This window comes from Crinia signifera, chromosome 4 (genome assembly GCF_055691185.1).
Source record: "Crinia signifera chromosome 4, ASM5569118v1, whole genome shotgun sequence".
Classification (NCBI taxonomy): Eukaryota; Metazoa; Chordata; class Amphibia; order Anura; family Myobatrachidae; genus Crinia; species Crinia signifera.
The window spans coordinates 303,166,505-303,182,204 of NC_139220.1; the positions used below are offsets into that span (position 1 = coordinate 303,166,505).

The 15,700-nt window shown below is 39.3% G+C and overlaps 1 protein-coding gene across 1 annotated transcript in view; it reads right to left on the reverse strand.

Annotated features, from left to right (window-relative positions):
* Positions 1–15,700, reverse strand: part of LOC146073259 (uncharacterized) — a 385,449-nt gene that overhangs the window by 52,646 nt on the left and 317,103 nt on the right. The gene's annotated exons all lie outside the window — the stretch shown is intronic.

Below are 15,700 nucleotides of genomic sequence, written 5' to 3' on the forward strand. Positions count from 1 at the left end.
GGTTTATGCTTGATACCCTAGGACTTTCAGCTTTCAGGAGGAGTCCTGATATAGCCCACTTGTGTTTGATCAAATCCTTAATCGATGCATAATATAGTATAATTTATTGTTTGTATGTCCAGGTGTAGTGTAAGGCTACAATTTTGTATCCCTTAAATTAGGATACTTATTGTCGATGTGTTTAATGTTCTCTGTCTCACTGTGTTGTTATTATGATTTTTGTTTTGGCATTCCCTGTTCTACAGCGCCGGCATCCACGGAGGGTAGCACCGCCCAATGAGGAGGATGGACGTTTCATCCAGTGGAACGCGGAAGTGGGTCTTGGAGCGCACGCTGTGCGCTCCAGGAGTGAGCTTCCTGTGTCCTGGACAGCATGCGATGACGCACTTCCGGTATGGCGATGTGCGGCCGCGGGAGCCGGGCGACAGGACAGGTGAGTAATCAGACATGAAAAAATATTAACCACTAAATGGAAAAAATCAGGCGCAATATGTTTAAGTAATTAATGGGTGTATATAAATGCAAAGAGGTCCACAGCTTGATAGGCTGCTCCCAAACACCTAGAAGGACTGAGATGCCTTACTAGAATCAAATGAAAAAAACTAAATAAAATAAAGAGAGCGCGCACTGTGTTGATCTATTTGTTTTTACTTAATAAAAGATAATGAATATATTTAAACAGTACATTGTAATAAAAAATACACAATAATTAAAAATGCATATGCAAATACAGAATATATAATATATGAATGAGCATCCGACTTTTGTATTAAAACCTAAATATTGGAAGATTGCCTCTGTTCAGAGTGTGGATCCTTTATAGAGATCAGCTGATATCTTTCTTGTGAACTCCAATGCGTTGCGAGTTGACAGCCACATCAACAGACACATCCAGTCTCCTCCCGGCTGGGAGTCGAGTGCGCGGCAACTGCAGCAGACAGACCAAGGCGCGAATCCCGCGTGACTTCAACCCGGAAGTCCCGTCTGTGCAGTAGCCGTGGAAACCGGCGAATCGAGCGGACAAGGCGCCGATTCAGCCCAGGTGTGACGGAGCCAGCAAGCGGAAGAAGGATAGAGGACAAGCACCCCCGGCGAGAACAGGTAAAGTGTACTGCGGGTGGAACGGGACGCCAGCCCCCCGCACCACTTACTTGCGCATCTGTATTGTGATTTTTTCTTCTCCCCCATTGACTGCCACCACCCCACCATATCTGTGCGCTTGCCCCAGCAGCACAGATTTACCCTCCCCCCCCATTTTTCTGAATCCCTTACACCCTTAGCTGCACGCAACGGCACAGTGGATACATTGTTAGTGATAATAAAACTGCATTTATCCAACACCCTAAGCTGCACGCAACGGCACAGTGGATACATTGTCAGTGAAAATAAAACTGCATTTATCCAATACTTACTGTCAGCTATTTATAGCACACTCTGAGCGCAGACCCTCAAACCCCCTCTTGCATTACTATTTAAAGGGCAGCCCCCCTTTACCGAGGATCAGCGGCTCGAGTGTTCGCTCATCCATAGTGGTTTTAGCGCCAACCACAAAAACCAAGTGCATATATATATATATATATATATATATATATATATTTATATGTATGTATATATATATATATATATATATATATATATATATGTATATACTGTATATAGCTATTTTATTTATCAGCATTGAGATATATATATATATATCTATATGTATGTATATACTGTATATACATACATATATATATATATATATATATATATTATTATTATTAAGTTAATTCTGTAGCCCCTGTCTGTGAATTGATTGCAACCTGTCTGTGAATTGCTTGCAACTGCAATACATGTCCACTAGATGTCATCCATGCTCTGTTGCAAAGATTTCATGGCCTCTCTTGGGGCCTTATTTTGGTTCATTCTTTCTGACAAAATCCTTCTTAGATGGGCAAAACCATATGCACTGCAGGTGGGGCAGGTGTTACTTGTGCAGAGAGAATTAGATTTGGGTGGGGTTTTACTTCATAGTGAGATCTATATTGCAGTGTAAAAATAAAGCAGTCAGTATTTTCCCTGCACAGAAACAAAATTACTCACCCAAATCTAATTCTCTCTGCACATGTTACATCTGCCCCCCTGCAGTGCACATGGTTTTGTCCATCTAAGAAGGATTTTGTCAGAAAGAATGAACCAAAATAAGGCCCTTTGATCTGTCTATCCTAATTAAACAGATAGCTATGTGAAAAAAAAATTTCAGAGGTATAATGAATTTAATTGCAAACACACCACTACCCTGTCTAAGCTAATTACTCCATACGTGAATGTCTGTGTCTTCAAAGACTATGGAATACGGTGTTTAAAATTACTTTTGAAAATTACAGTCATCCGTCATATCTGATGTCTTTCTAAAGTAACACTATATTTCTCAGGCTATGTGTCTTTAAATTTAAATGCCTACAACATGTCAGACCCAGACTGAATGGCTCCTGTATCTTTAAATGCATACCACATGTATACCCAGACATCATTGTTATGTATACTACAAAAATGAGGAAAAGTTTTCTATTGCGCAAACAAAATAGCAGCCCCCTACAGGGGTTATCTTCCTGTCAATACAATATCAATACACAAATACAATGTGGTGGGTTAGCGCTATACTGAGGGTTTCAATTTGGTTTATGGATAGATCCCACACAAGCTGATATCCTGGTTCAAAAGTTCCCAAATGTAGCTTTTTTTCTCTCTCCTTCTTTCTCTTTCTTCCAGATGTTTCCCATGGATATGTAAACAAAAAGATGGAAAGTACATATAGTGAAGTATGTCCAGATGATGTAAATTAATAGGGATGGGAAACTTTAACGTTCTTCCTTATGACCCGTGTAGAGAAATGTTCTTTATGGGGTCACCACGTGTGCTGTTTTCAAATGATGCTTACAATAAAGCTTACTTAAAGGAGTTAAGACCCCCACACATAAAGGTTTCTTTGTCCTTTATGGGGTCACCATATGTGCTGATTTTAAATGATGCTTACAATAAAGCTTACATAAAGGAGTTGAGACCCCCATGCATAAAGGTTTCTTTGTACTTTATGGAGAACTGTTATCAAGTCGATGGTATAGATAAACGATGCTCACTTGTATGCTTACGTTTATAAACGTTGATCCACTCACATCAAGGTTTCTTTTGAAAAAAGGTTTCTCGATAATGTTGATTAAAATCCAAAAAATATTTATTTACATTTAATATGAAAAAACACACACCATGGGATAACCGGTGCCAGATGTAACAAAAAACAACACCCACCGAGGATAAGATGTAATACCCGGGAGATTTTACCTCAGGGGGGTGATTGCTTAACGGCTGCCAGTAACTCCAATGGTTGAATAAAACAAAACGGACACCGCACCAACGCGTTTCGACCTTCACAAGGCCTTTATCAAGGTGGTGTCACTCCTAGTCCTACTGGGGTTTAAATACCCACTCATCAAATGGGCATATCCTGTGGGCGTATCCTAATCTTCTCTAATCAACAATAGTATGACACAAAATAATTTTTTGCACAAACATAATGAAAAGCATAATACATATGGATATTGCACAATGATAACAGTATAAAAACGAAGCTGTAAAACCTGATTTTAATATAAAAACGTATGGGACCGGAAGTCCTAATATGGGCATGTGGTCGGAACCATGTACGCTCGTGCACCTCTTTGAACCATCCCTCTAGGTACCAGTGCTGTTACAGGGATGTTCCCCCTATGCAGTGGGTGTAATCCCGAACATTGGTAATAGGTCCCTTTAGCGGAACTAGGTGCCGTTTGTTGCGGTGCTAATGGAGCGCACCGCCATTTTAAAAACACATCACATGATGCGTCCGTGGAACGCACAGTCATCTGTGCGCACTGGCCTGGGTATCCCTGGAACGCAACGTCATAGAGGCGCCGCGTCTATGGAACGCACGGCCATGTTTTATTAACCTGATTTCTGAATGTACAGGCTTTTTGCTGGGTGGAACGCATATTTATAATGACTTGCACGCAAGTATGACAGGGGTTTATAACGCTATCATAGTAACAAATACATAACATTTGAAGTGGCTTCAATGGTCTCACAGGGAGGTCAAAGGTCAAAAGTACATAAATGGCAAAAACAAAACCTGAGAGTTATATAACTGAGTTATATTGATTTTGACACATCTTCCATATAAGTGTGCTAATATACCTGGCTGGTATTTCTAATAGATGGAAATAAGTATTTATATAATGGAATGTCCCTAAACCAAATGGAGCATGCTGATGAAAAAAGAAGAATGAAATGGCTAACAGGGGATATCTTTTGAACACCAAAGAGGGGGAATTTTAAGGCTCTGATGAATTTGCTGTATAGTTATAAGAACCATTTTAATTCAAAATCCCCGTTGAGTCCTCTTGGGGTAAGGGTGCTCATGTTGTATATATACTTCATTTCAGTTTGGGCGAGCATTGTTTCGCAACCCTTTTGTCGCCAGTCACCCCAAACTTTTTTAATTCCTTCAACTTTTACGATTTTCTCCGTGGAACAATTGTGTTTATTTTTAAAATGTTCAGAGAGATGATGTTTCTCCATGCCTTTTTTGATGTTCCTGGCATGTTCTGCCCATCTTTCACGTAAAGTTCTTGAGGTCTTTCCCACGTATTGTAGGCCACATTTGCATTCAATCATGTAGATACAGTTTTTGGTATTACATGTGATAAATTCATTGATTGGATGGATCGATCCATTAGCCGTAGCTACCACTTTCTCCACTTTTGTAGGTGTATTCTTATGAATTTTGCACATGGGACAGGTTCCACATCTGTGGAAACCTTTCGTTAGAATTCGTCCAGATCTTTTCTCCGGGACTGCACTTTTCACCAGGCGTGTTTTTAAATTGTCTGCCTTTCTGTAGACAAATTTGGGTTTTTCTTGAATATGCTCTTTAAGTAGGGGATCTCTGGCCAAGATGTGCTAATGTTTTTTTACGATTTTTTCTACTTCTTTGTGTTGATTATTGTCTGCCTTTCTGTAGACAAATTTGGGTTTTTCTTGAATATGCTCTTTAAGTAGGGGATCTCTGGCCAAGATGTGCTAATGTTTTTTTACGATTTTTTCTACTTCTTTGTGTTGATTATTGTATTTTGAAATAAATGACAAAGAGGATTTTTTATCTACTGTTTTTTCTTTGTATTTTAACATGGGTGCTCTATCCTTTTTCCTCAGGGCCGAAATGGTTTTTGTGATATTTTCCTCCTTGTACCCTTTTTCCACAAAACGTGTTTTCATTAGTTGAGCTTGGGTCTCGAAAACTTCTAACTCTGAGCAGTTTCTTCTAATCCGCTGTAGTTGCCCTGATGGAATGTTTTCCAACCATAATTTATGGTGGTTGCTGTTTACCGGAATATAAGTGTTATTGTCAGTTGGTTTTGAATAGTTTTTAGTATAGAGTTTATACTAAACTTTACACAAACTGCATAGGGGGAACATCCCTGTAACAGCACTGGTACCTAGAGGGATGGTTTAAAGAGGTGCACGAGCGGACATGGTTCCGACCACATGCCCATATTAGGACTTCCGGTCCCATACGTTTTTATATTAAAATCAGGTTTTACAGCTTCGTTTTTATACTGTTATCATTGTGCAATATCCATATGTATTATGCTTTTCATTATGTTTGTGCAAAAAATGATTTTGTGTCATACTATTGTTGATTAGAGAAGATTAGGATACGCCCACAGGATATGCCCATTTGATGAGTGGGTATTTAAACCCCAGTAGGACTATCTTAATATTTATGGATAACTACAGTCAGTCCCTTCCGTTGTTATTAAATCTTATTAGAGAGTTTGGCGACTACTCTGGATTTAGAGTCAACTGGTCTAAATCAGTAATATTTCCCATTGGTGATGAGGTGAGTTCAGACCCAAGCCTGGTAACCCCAATGAAAACCGTGAGTTCCTTTAAATACTTGGGGATAGAAATAACTCGAAACCCTAATGACTTTATAAACTACAATCTAAATCCATTGATTGAGTGGATAAAAAAAAAAGTTAAGGCATGGGGAAGACTACCCTTAATCACCATTGGGAGAGTTAATTTAATCAAAATGATAATTCTACCAAAAGTCTTGTATATTATCCAACACTCTCCAGTGTATCTCCCTAAAGCAATATTCAACAAACTAAATAGTATTCTAAGCTCATTTATTTGGAAGGGAACACGTCCCAAGGTTAAGCTCAAAGATCTGATGAGGGATAGGAAAGATGCGGGACTTGGGTTTCCTGACTTTAGAAAATACTACTTAGCTGCTCAGTTAGGAAATCTAAGGCAATGGTTTGACCAAGGTGAGGAAGGTCACTATGTAGCCAAAGCCATTGTAGATATAACAACTCAATTTACAAACCCACTACACAGATTACTTCAAGGTAAACTATATCCTGGAGATCTACCAATAGTCCGACAAGCGATTAAAATCTGGCTTGAATCTAAGAAGTTAATAGAGGACGAATATTTAGACCCAGAATATAAAATAAGTGACCTTCTCACCCCAATAGAAGTAAACTCACTTCAAATCAATGAAATATGGTCCCCCTTCTCAATTACTATCTTGTCACAACTATACGATGCCAATGGATTTAAGACATATTCTCGAATGAAAGAGGAATATAATCTCCCAAACTCATATTTTTTCCGTTATTTACAATTGAGAAGTGTTATTAACAGCCATATGAACAAGCCTTTGGTAATATTCCAAGAAAATGAGATAAAAAAGATTCTAAAATCTGGGGGAAAAAAAAAGACCGTCTCAAGACTATATTATATACTAAGGGAGGCAGAATGTGCAGAGGGTCTACAAAAACTAAAAGAAAAATGGGAAGGAGATATTGGGCATCTGACCGATTTGGAATGGTCTGTAGCTAAACAAGTAGTAATATCCTCTACAAATTCCCTACGAGTCCAACAGACACAACTTTTTATATTACATCGGTCCTATATTACAACGGTCAGACTAATGAAAATTACAGGGAGTTCAGCTTCCTCATGCCCCAGATGCAATAACGCTCTAGGATCATTCTTACACCTAATTTGGGAATGTCCACCTGTAGCTCAGTTTTGGGAAAGAGTGAAAAATATAATTGTTGATACAGGTATATCAAGAGACTTGCTTACGCATCGTTGCTGTCTACTAGGTATCATCCCTCAAAGAATAAAGACAACAGAGAGAACATATATAAGCAGTCTGGTATCAATAGCTAAAGTTATAATAAGCAGATACTGGATGACCACAACTTCCCCAGGTATTGAGATGTGGAAAGCAAGAGTTAATTTTATATTAGAACAAGAAAAAAGGTTAGCAAAAAAGAAGAAGTCACTAGATAAATTTTACACAACTTGGAATAAATGGTTAAATTCACAATATTATAATAGAGGAGTAGAGTAAATAGTACACCAAAAATTTAACTGGGTCGTGGTTCACATTAGGAACACTATATCGACATAAGAGATTAGTAAATAGAAAGAATTAGAATTAACTCGTCACATGAATTTTAGATAATTGTTCGAATTCACTGTCACAAGATTGTAATCTATGATTAAGAAACACTAAATGGAAAGAAAATAGTAGTGCATGACACATGGTGTATACTTAAAAATTTAATAACCTAATTTCCCGTCTTAAATACTAATCTTAGGAGAAGAGTAAGTCAGAGGATCGGCTTATCTACATGGAGATAGAGCTATAATTACTAAATACAAGTCAAAATATATAACCTGAGATAAATCTACACCTGCACTTTACGTCTCAATGTCTGTGTATATGTATTTATATGTATTGAAGTCGTAAATGTGGTAATGTTTTAAATATTCGAATTGTAGTGGTACTTGTCTTTTTGTATATATGTGATTGTAAGTGCATTTGAAAATTGAATAAAAATTGAAAGTTAAAAAAAAAAAAAAAAAAAAAAAAAAACCCCAGTAGGACTAGGAGTGACACCACCTTGATAAAGGCCTTGTAAAGGTCGAAACGCGTTGGTGCGGTGTCCGTTTTGTTTTATTCAACCATTGGAGGTACTGGCAGCCGTTAAGCAATCACCCCCCTGAGGTAAAATCTCCCGGGTATTACATCTTATCCTCGGTGGGTGTTGTTTTTTGTTACATCTGGCACCGGTTATCCCATGGTGTGTGTTTTTTCATATTAAATGTAAATAAATATCTTTTGGATTTTAATCAACATTATCGAGAAACCTTTTTTTCAAAAGAAACCTTGATGCGAGTGGATCGACGTTTATAAACGTAAGCATACAAGTGAGCATCGTTTATCTATACCATCGACTTGATAACAGTTCTCCATAAAGTACAAAGAAACCTTTATGCGTGGGGGTCTCAACTCCTTTATGTAAGCTTTATTGTAAGCATCATTTAAAATCAGCACATATGGTGACCCCATAAAGGACAAAGAAACCTTTATGTGTGGGGGTCTTAACTCCTTTAAGTAAACTTTATTGTAAGCATAATTTGAAAACAGCACACGTGGTGACCCCATAAAGAACATTTCTCTACACGGGTCATAAGGAAGATCGTTTAAGTTTCCCATCCCTATTAATTTACATCATCTGGACATACTTCACTATATGTACTTTCCATCTTTTTGTTTACATATCCATGGGAAACATCTGGAAGAAAGAGAAAGAAGGAGAGAGAAAAAAAGCTACATTTGGGAACTTTTGAACCAGGAGATCAGCTTGTGTGAGATCTATAAATAAACCAAATTGAAACCCTCAGTATAGCGCTAACCTACCACATTGTATTTGTGTATCATTGTTATGTACTCTGATATTTCATTTTAAAAGCAAGATGGTCCTTAGATGGTGTGGAAGTTATCGTGTGGAATATAACTTTTTATTTTTTATTTTTATAACCAAATGGTCAGAATTTTTGTTCGCCGCACTCTCCATGTTCTAAGGTATGTGATATTATAAATTTTATAGTTTTTTCGGATCTTTTAAATTTATTTTTCAAAGCTTTATAATATTTATCAATGCCGCAAAAACTACCCGGCTTTAATACGTTATAATACCAGGCTTTCAGCTGGCTGTTTTGATGATCAGCGTTGCGAGACATCCTACACAAATCAAATTTGATATAAAACAAGATCTACAGTTCTACGAATTATATATCTGTTGTATACCATATTTTTCTAACATCTTTTTTAGCATTATGTTTAGAAATTCTTCCAGCTGGATAAGATATCATTAAGCTATCTTTATAAATTAATTTATACAGCTGTGGTGTTATTTGACTGTTTAATATTAATTATACTACTTTGATATCAAACGCGATACGATCTATCAAGTTTGATATCAAACGCGAGTGTGATATCAAACGCGATATAAAGTTTGATATCAAACTGTATAAAAGGGGCGTGGACCTGTCAAAACCAATTAGTTTGAAGAAAAAGTGTGCCTTATCTACTGATGACATTTTTCAGCAATTTTGGAAATAAAGAAACCCCAAGGGTTTCCCGGGCAACGCCGGGCGGGTCAGCTAGTTTACAATAAAACATGTCTAGTCTCGCGTATTTCCGTTCAAAATATAGTATTTGTAAGAGTTTTTGTTTGACTGTTATTTGTTGTGGGACAGTTTTTTTGTCCAATTGATTAGAATGCATTTTCTGGCCATCATCAATATTGTAAGAAGAAGAGATGTCGTACCTTTATTGAAATTGCCCATTGGAAAATGATGAAAGTTGACATAATTGCAGAGGAATCAAATGAGAGTTGGGAGTCAAATATTGTGCTAATGTACACAATAACCTAGTACCAGAATCTCTTCAGTCTCTAACAGTCCCACATACAATGCAAAAATTGGCTGTAGTTATACCACATTTAAGGCACAAGCAATTTTCTTTAATTGGAATACAGCAATACTGACATATCCCACCTATATACAGACAATATATCTTCCCAGGGGCAGTAGTTACCAACAAAAAAAACCCCCACAGGTTAAAAGCAAAATCACAAAAAAATCTGAATCCAAACAGACATAATTGGGCTTCCTTCTACCGATTGCTGGGTCCCCACATGACTCCTTTCACTGCAAGACACTGCAGCCAATCAGAGTGTGCTACAGTAGTAGAGCTCCCTTGATTGGCTAAGCTCCACTGACCTGTCAGTCAGGCGTAGCATTACTATGTAGATAAGGGAGTGAATCCCCAAAACTACAAAGGTTAATTAGATCAGACCACACATTGGAAATCACAAAGTTTCCATGGCTATTTAGAGTGGAGATTCCCTCCCCATTCTAAATAGAAAAAGTGCTCTGCTTGAGTGACAGGTCAGCAGAATTTAACCAAACAATGAGTCATGCGGGGACCCAGCATTAAGGGGAAGGAAGCCCTTGTATATACTACAGAACCCAATATCTAATTTTTACACTTATTGACATCTCTGGGCATCACACTGGGATTTTTGTCAGAAAAGAGGCTGACAAAGAAAGAAAAAACGCTTTTTGGGCGTACTCCTTTTTTTAAATGTAAATGAATTCAATGATGGTTTTAAGACATAACTTTTATTAAAGACTTTTTTAAAAATGGATGGCACAGGTAAGTGGATTATTGGTTTAACAATATCCTAAATGGATATTGTTAAGGAATATTCATTGTTTTTTCACACTTTAATTTTTCATTTATGCACTGTTTTATCAAAGGTACAATTACCAGTGATCATAGGAAGAAAAATGATTCACTTCCCCCTAAATGTATGTAGTAATGTGCTTTATTGCACCAAAAGTAAAGGGGGAAAACACAGCCTCAAAAATAAATACTCTTTAATAGAAACTCACTCTGGCAGTCATAAATACAGACATTTAGATTGATACGGCAGCTCGTACCCCCTGTGCTTATATTGCCACACATGGGCTTCCCCAGGGGTCTCCCACCTGGGTACTGTCCCGGCCCTCCACTGCTTGGCTTCCAAGTTCGGGGAGGGTATGGTGGCAATATGTCAGGGTTTTTTTGTAATTCAATCAGTTGAATCTGTTTGGCTGCAGATAGAGATGGGGCACCAGATTTGACACTTGTTGGTGGGTCTCACAGCCTATTCAGCTGAATCTACTGTCTGCACGTTGACCCTTATTATTGGGTGGACATAGGGGTCGACATAATAAGGCTTTAGTATGTAGCCATAATTGTGGGGTCAGAATGGCAGACTGTAAAGGAAAAATTATGTATATATATTTTTATAATAATATAATATAAAATATATATACGTATCGGTACTTAGTAGTTCTCTGGTCTCTTTTTTCACTGGCTGGGAAACACGAAACATGTGTCCCAGCCAGTCTCAGTCCAGCCTCATTCCTCTTGCATCTCATCCACCGGCAGCAAGCGGGTCCCAGCCGCCGTCTCACCACTCGCTCCACCAGCAAGCTCATCTTTTGGGGTTAGCAGCCAGTGGGTCTGGCTCCCCGCCCCCCGCACATCACATCAGCCATCCTCAGCCGCAGCAGATGGTACCCGCCGGCTCGGCTCACTGTCTCCCGCATTTTCAGAGAACGCCCAAAAAGTATTTTTTCTTTCTTTGTCAGCCTCTTTTCTGACAAAAATCCCAGTGTATAACCATTGATTCTAAACGCCGGGCGCTCCGCCAACCAGATAACTACCAGAAATTATCCTTCCAAATAGTTTTTTATAAATTGGTTTCTAAATAAATATACAGATTACCAGTCTGTGTGGATCTAGACCCCTTTATCTCTGGGCATCAGTCAGGACTGGAGGGTGGCCACCAGTCCCCCAGGGTCCCAGCATGTACAGACCAGCCACAGTGCTCAGGCTTTGGCCATGGAACCTATGGGGTGATTCTGCTTGACCCAAAAAGCTGCAAAATTCACAGCTATGAGGGTTTTTAAATGCCCCCCACAAAAAATGCCCGCTCCCCTTGCACGCAAATTTTCCCACATGCATGTGAATGGATGTTTAGCATAAATATCCATTTGCAGCCCCTTTAAGGCCTGGTGGCACCTCTCTGGTGTCTTAGATGTGTGGCATCCTTGTTTATGAAGTGGGCGACCAGCTGACAACCGCTGACGTCAACTGCCTGCCCCCGACACCCATGTCACAGGTGCATTTCCATGGGAACACCCAGAGTTTTCATGGGAACGAGAATGAATGCTGGGCATTCCCATAGGTGCGACCCTCCCACTGCTAGGTGAAAATGGGCTATTTAATAAGCAATATGCCACGCTCGATCGCACCAAGTGGCATGCGCAGTCTCCAACTATCGCTCCCCAGTGCAAACACACAGGGGAGCGTATGGATGAGAATCAGAGCCCTTATGTAAAAAGTGTGTCCTGGATGTGGCATGACATCACTGTCTGATTTAGCCTGGTGTTGGTTTCCCAAATATGGGGGCCCCTACTCCTTTGGTCCATCATAGTTTGGAAACCAGAACTGGACCAAGAGCCTGATTCTGGTTATACAGGGGTCCCATTTTATTCCCCCCCTGTATTTCTGCAAACCGGACCGGACTCAATGAGCCCAAGGCTGATTATGCTCATGGGGTGGACCCCATGAAATTTTTAAAAATTATTATTTTTCTATTTTTATACAGAGAAGCATCGCGTAGATCTGACTGATACATGCAGGATTCAGCCAAATACGTCTGGAAAATGCTGAGTGTTTCCAGTTGTATTTCCTGCTGAAAACAAACAGGCCAAATTCATCAGTACCAATGTTAGTAAATGAGCACATCACCATAGAAATCGGGGGAAATTTACTAAAGGAAATTTGTAAAAAAAATAGGTGTATTTGTATTTAGATATACAATTATTTTTGACATTTACTATCCCGAAACTACGGCAATTCGTATTCGTATCGATGTGCTATCAAGGAGGAGGACAAATAACGATACGATCCTTGGAAAGTTACTAAGATGTGATTGCTATTTCAGATGGGATGTTGATATGGGCCATCAATCAATAGCTAAACTATGGACTTTCTATAGCAGCATTCTTTTACACCAGCGCTGCTGACACTATAACATATTCTGCACTATATAATTAGAGGACAGATTATCATTCCAACCAGCAGCTCATTAGATGCTCACACAACTTCCCCATTGTCTAAGTTTTAGATAGCTTAATGAGATGTTGGTTAATGCTGGCTGGTCACCCCAACCTCTCGCCTACACCTTCCCCCTCCCCTGGGAGACTGCTCTTTTCACAGTCAATGTAGAAAGCTTAAATACTGTATATTGCATCCAAGTGCTCTAAATCAAGTAAAATGGGGATTGGGGGAGGGGGATTGGGGAGAGTTAAATCTGCACTGGCCAGTGGTAATAAGCCACTGTTTACGTTTTTTTTGTGAAGGTGTTCTGAGAAGCCTGTGAAAGACTGGCGAAAAAAATCCTGTTATGGATAGATTGGTCCTAGACACCAAAATAAATGTGTGGTGTCTTTTTTATTGGACAGCCAGTGATGCATCCCTGAGTATATGAAGTATTAGGTAACACTTATTCCAAGAGAGGAGGAGAAAAAAAAGAAGTACTTTGGGTGGGGGCACCCTTATATCACAGCCAATACATTTGTTTTTATTGCTTATGTCTAAAACATAGGATTTTTATTAGAGGAATTATTAAAATCTTTAGTGCAATATTATTTCCTTGTTTCACAGTAGCGCTCTGCAAAAATATGGTGTTTGGTAATAAGGGCTTTTTTATTGCCTGGCAGCTGTCACACAGATCTCTGATGCGTAAATTTCCAAATTCTTTCGGATGGCGTTTTTTAGCCATCTGCGCATGCGTGGGCAACGCTATGCGCATGTGCCACGCAAGGTCTCCGTACTTGTTCTCACTAATACCATACAGAAAAGTGCACCACATTCACTCTGGAAATATGGGCGTAATATGGGCGTCATTCGGAACTACACAGCGGCGTAGTTTCAAAGTGGGCTAAACTGGGCGTAAACATGGGCGTACACGAGGGAGTGCACTAATTCTGGTAGGCGTGCATTCGGACAGCACACCGACTGCAAATGAACCAAAAGGCAGAAAATATGCGGTCTCCATAAGCAAGTATTGCTTTGCGGACACCACTCGGTCATGCGCTAGGCATTCGGAATGCACCTGAACCAATGTCAGCTGAACACAATACAATCCACTCCTCTACTCATTACTCATTAATTACACTCTTGTCATTTCTTCAATTGGAACCATTGCAGCTTAAATGGACCATTACAAAACACACAAATATGTGCTCAAAGCACGGCTGCATTTTTTACACACATTACCAATGTTCCCTAATTGCATAAGTGGGTCATGTGACCAATTTGTGAGTTCTGATAATAGTGGTGAGTTTTGCGATAATACACCGCATCGGTGTGTACGGGCAGGTTCCCGTACGTTCTGACGCGGTAAGACCGTGCAGGCGCTGTAAGACCTTGCAGAATATGTGTGTGTCCACCGCACACGCAAGGTTTCGATGTTGTCCATAAACACTCCCTATTCTTAAAGTGTGAGTCCGTCCGAATGCGGAGGACTGGTGGGCGTTTCTTTGTACGATGTCCGCACAGCATGGTGTGCGGTCCGCTCCGAAAGAATTCGGAAATTTACGCACCAACCAGAATAACCTCCATAGAGAGGCAGGTCGTGCTTCCCTTGCAGGTATCACATAAAATAGAAGTTAGTCTGCCCTGAAAGCCAAGAGTCTCCTCTTTTATATAGTACTGGTCTTGCTGGTATATAATGCCATATGCCATATACCATGCTGTGCAACCTATGGCAGGACAAACGCCATAGGCAGGCTAGATGATGGTGGCTCCATCTGTATCTCCATGGTCCCATCTTCTTAAATGTAGAACAATGTACAAAAGGATTTAATACTAATAAAATATATTAGATCAGCAGCCAAAAACAGAATCATATCATTTATTAGGATCAGTATTTATTCAACAACAAGTATTATGGGGATAACTGTCAGTAACATAAATAGTAGTTACTGATATTGTTTGATTATAGTCACTAAGTCATTTTATTTAAATTCTTGATCATAAACATGGTAAACAATGTGTTATCAATGGGATTTTATTCAAAACATGGTGTAAAAACAAAATATGTGCTGTTGCCCACAGCAACCAGATATCAGCTTTAATCACCTAGTGCCAGCAAGCAAACAGCTGTAAAATCATTGATTAATATGGGATACAGGGGACTGATGTCTTAGTTGCACCATTATACAATATAATACATAGTATATGAATCAGAGGGAGGTAATACAGCAATAGGAATGTATGAGGGACAGAATCAGGAGGTATAATAGGGACTGGGAGGAGCTGCTGGGACTCTGTAATGGACATACAGCTCTTTCCTGTACTAGCCCCAGCACCAGTGTGAGCAGAACAGCTGTATATTACAGGGCACAGTAATGGCAGCCACATCGTCATTGTCTGTTATACTGCAGCTCTATTTCCCAACAGAGAGATTGTCCCAAGGGAAAAGCAGCCCCCAGCTTACTGGTCACAGCTCTCCTGTCTTTAGCAAGATGGATTTATATCAACTTATTGCCAACTTCCTACTGTAACATTAAAGTTACCTTCCTGAAACACATAATGTGGTGATACAACTTACTATTGATTCGCATGCAACATTCAGACCCTCATAGTGACTATGTATGTGAGTAATAAGGTTGATCTCTTTAGTAAAAC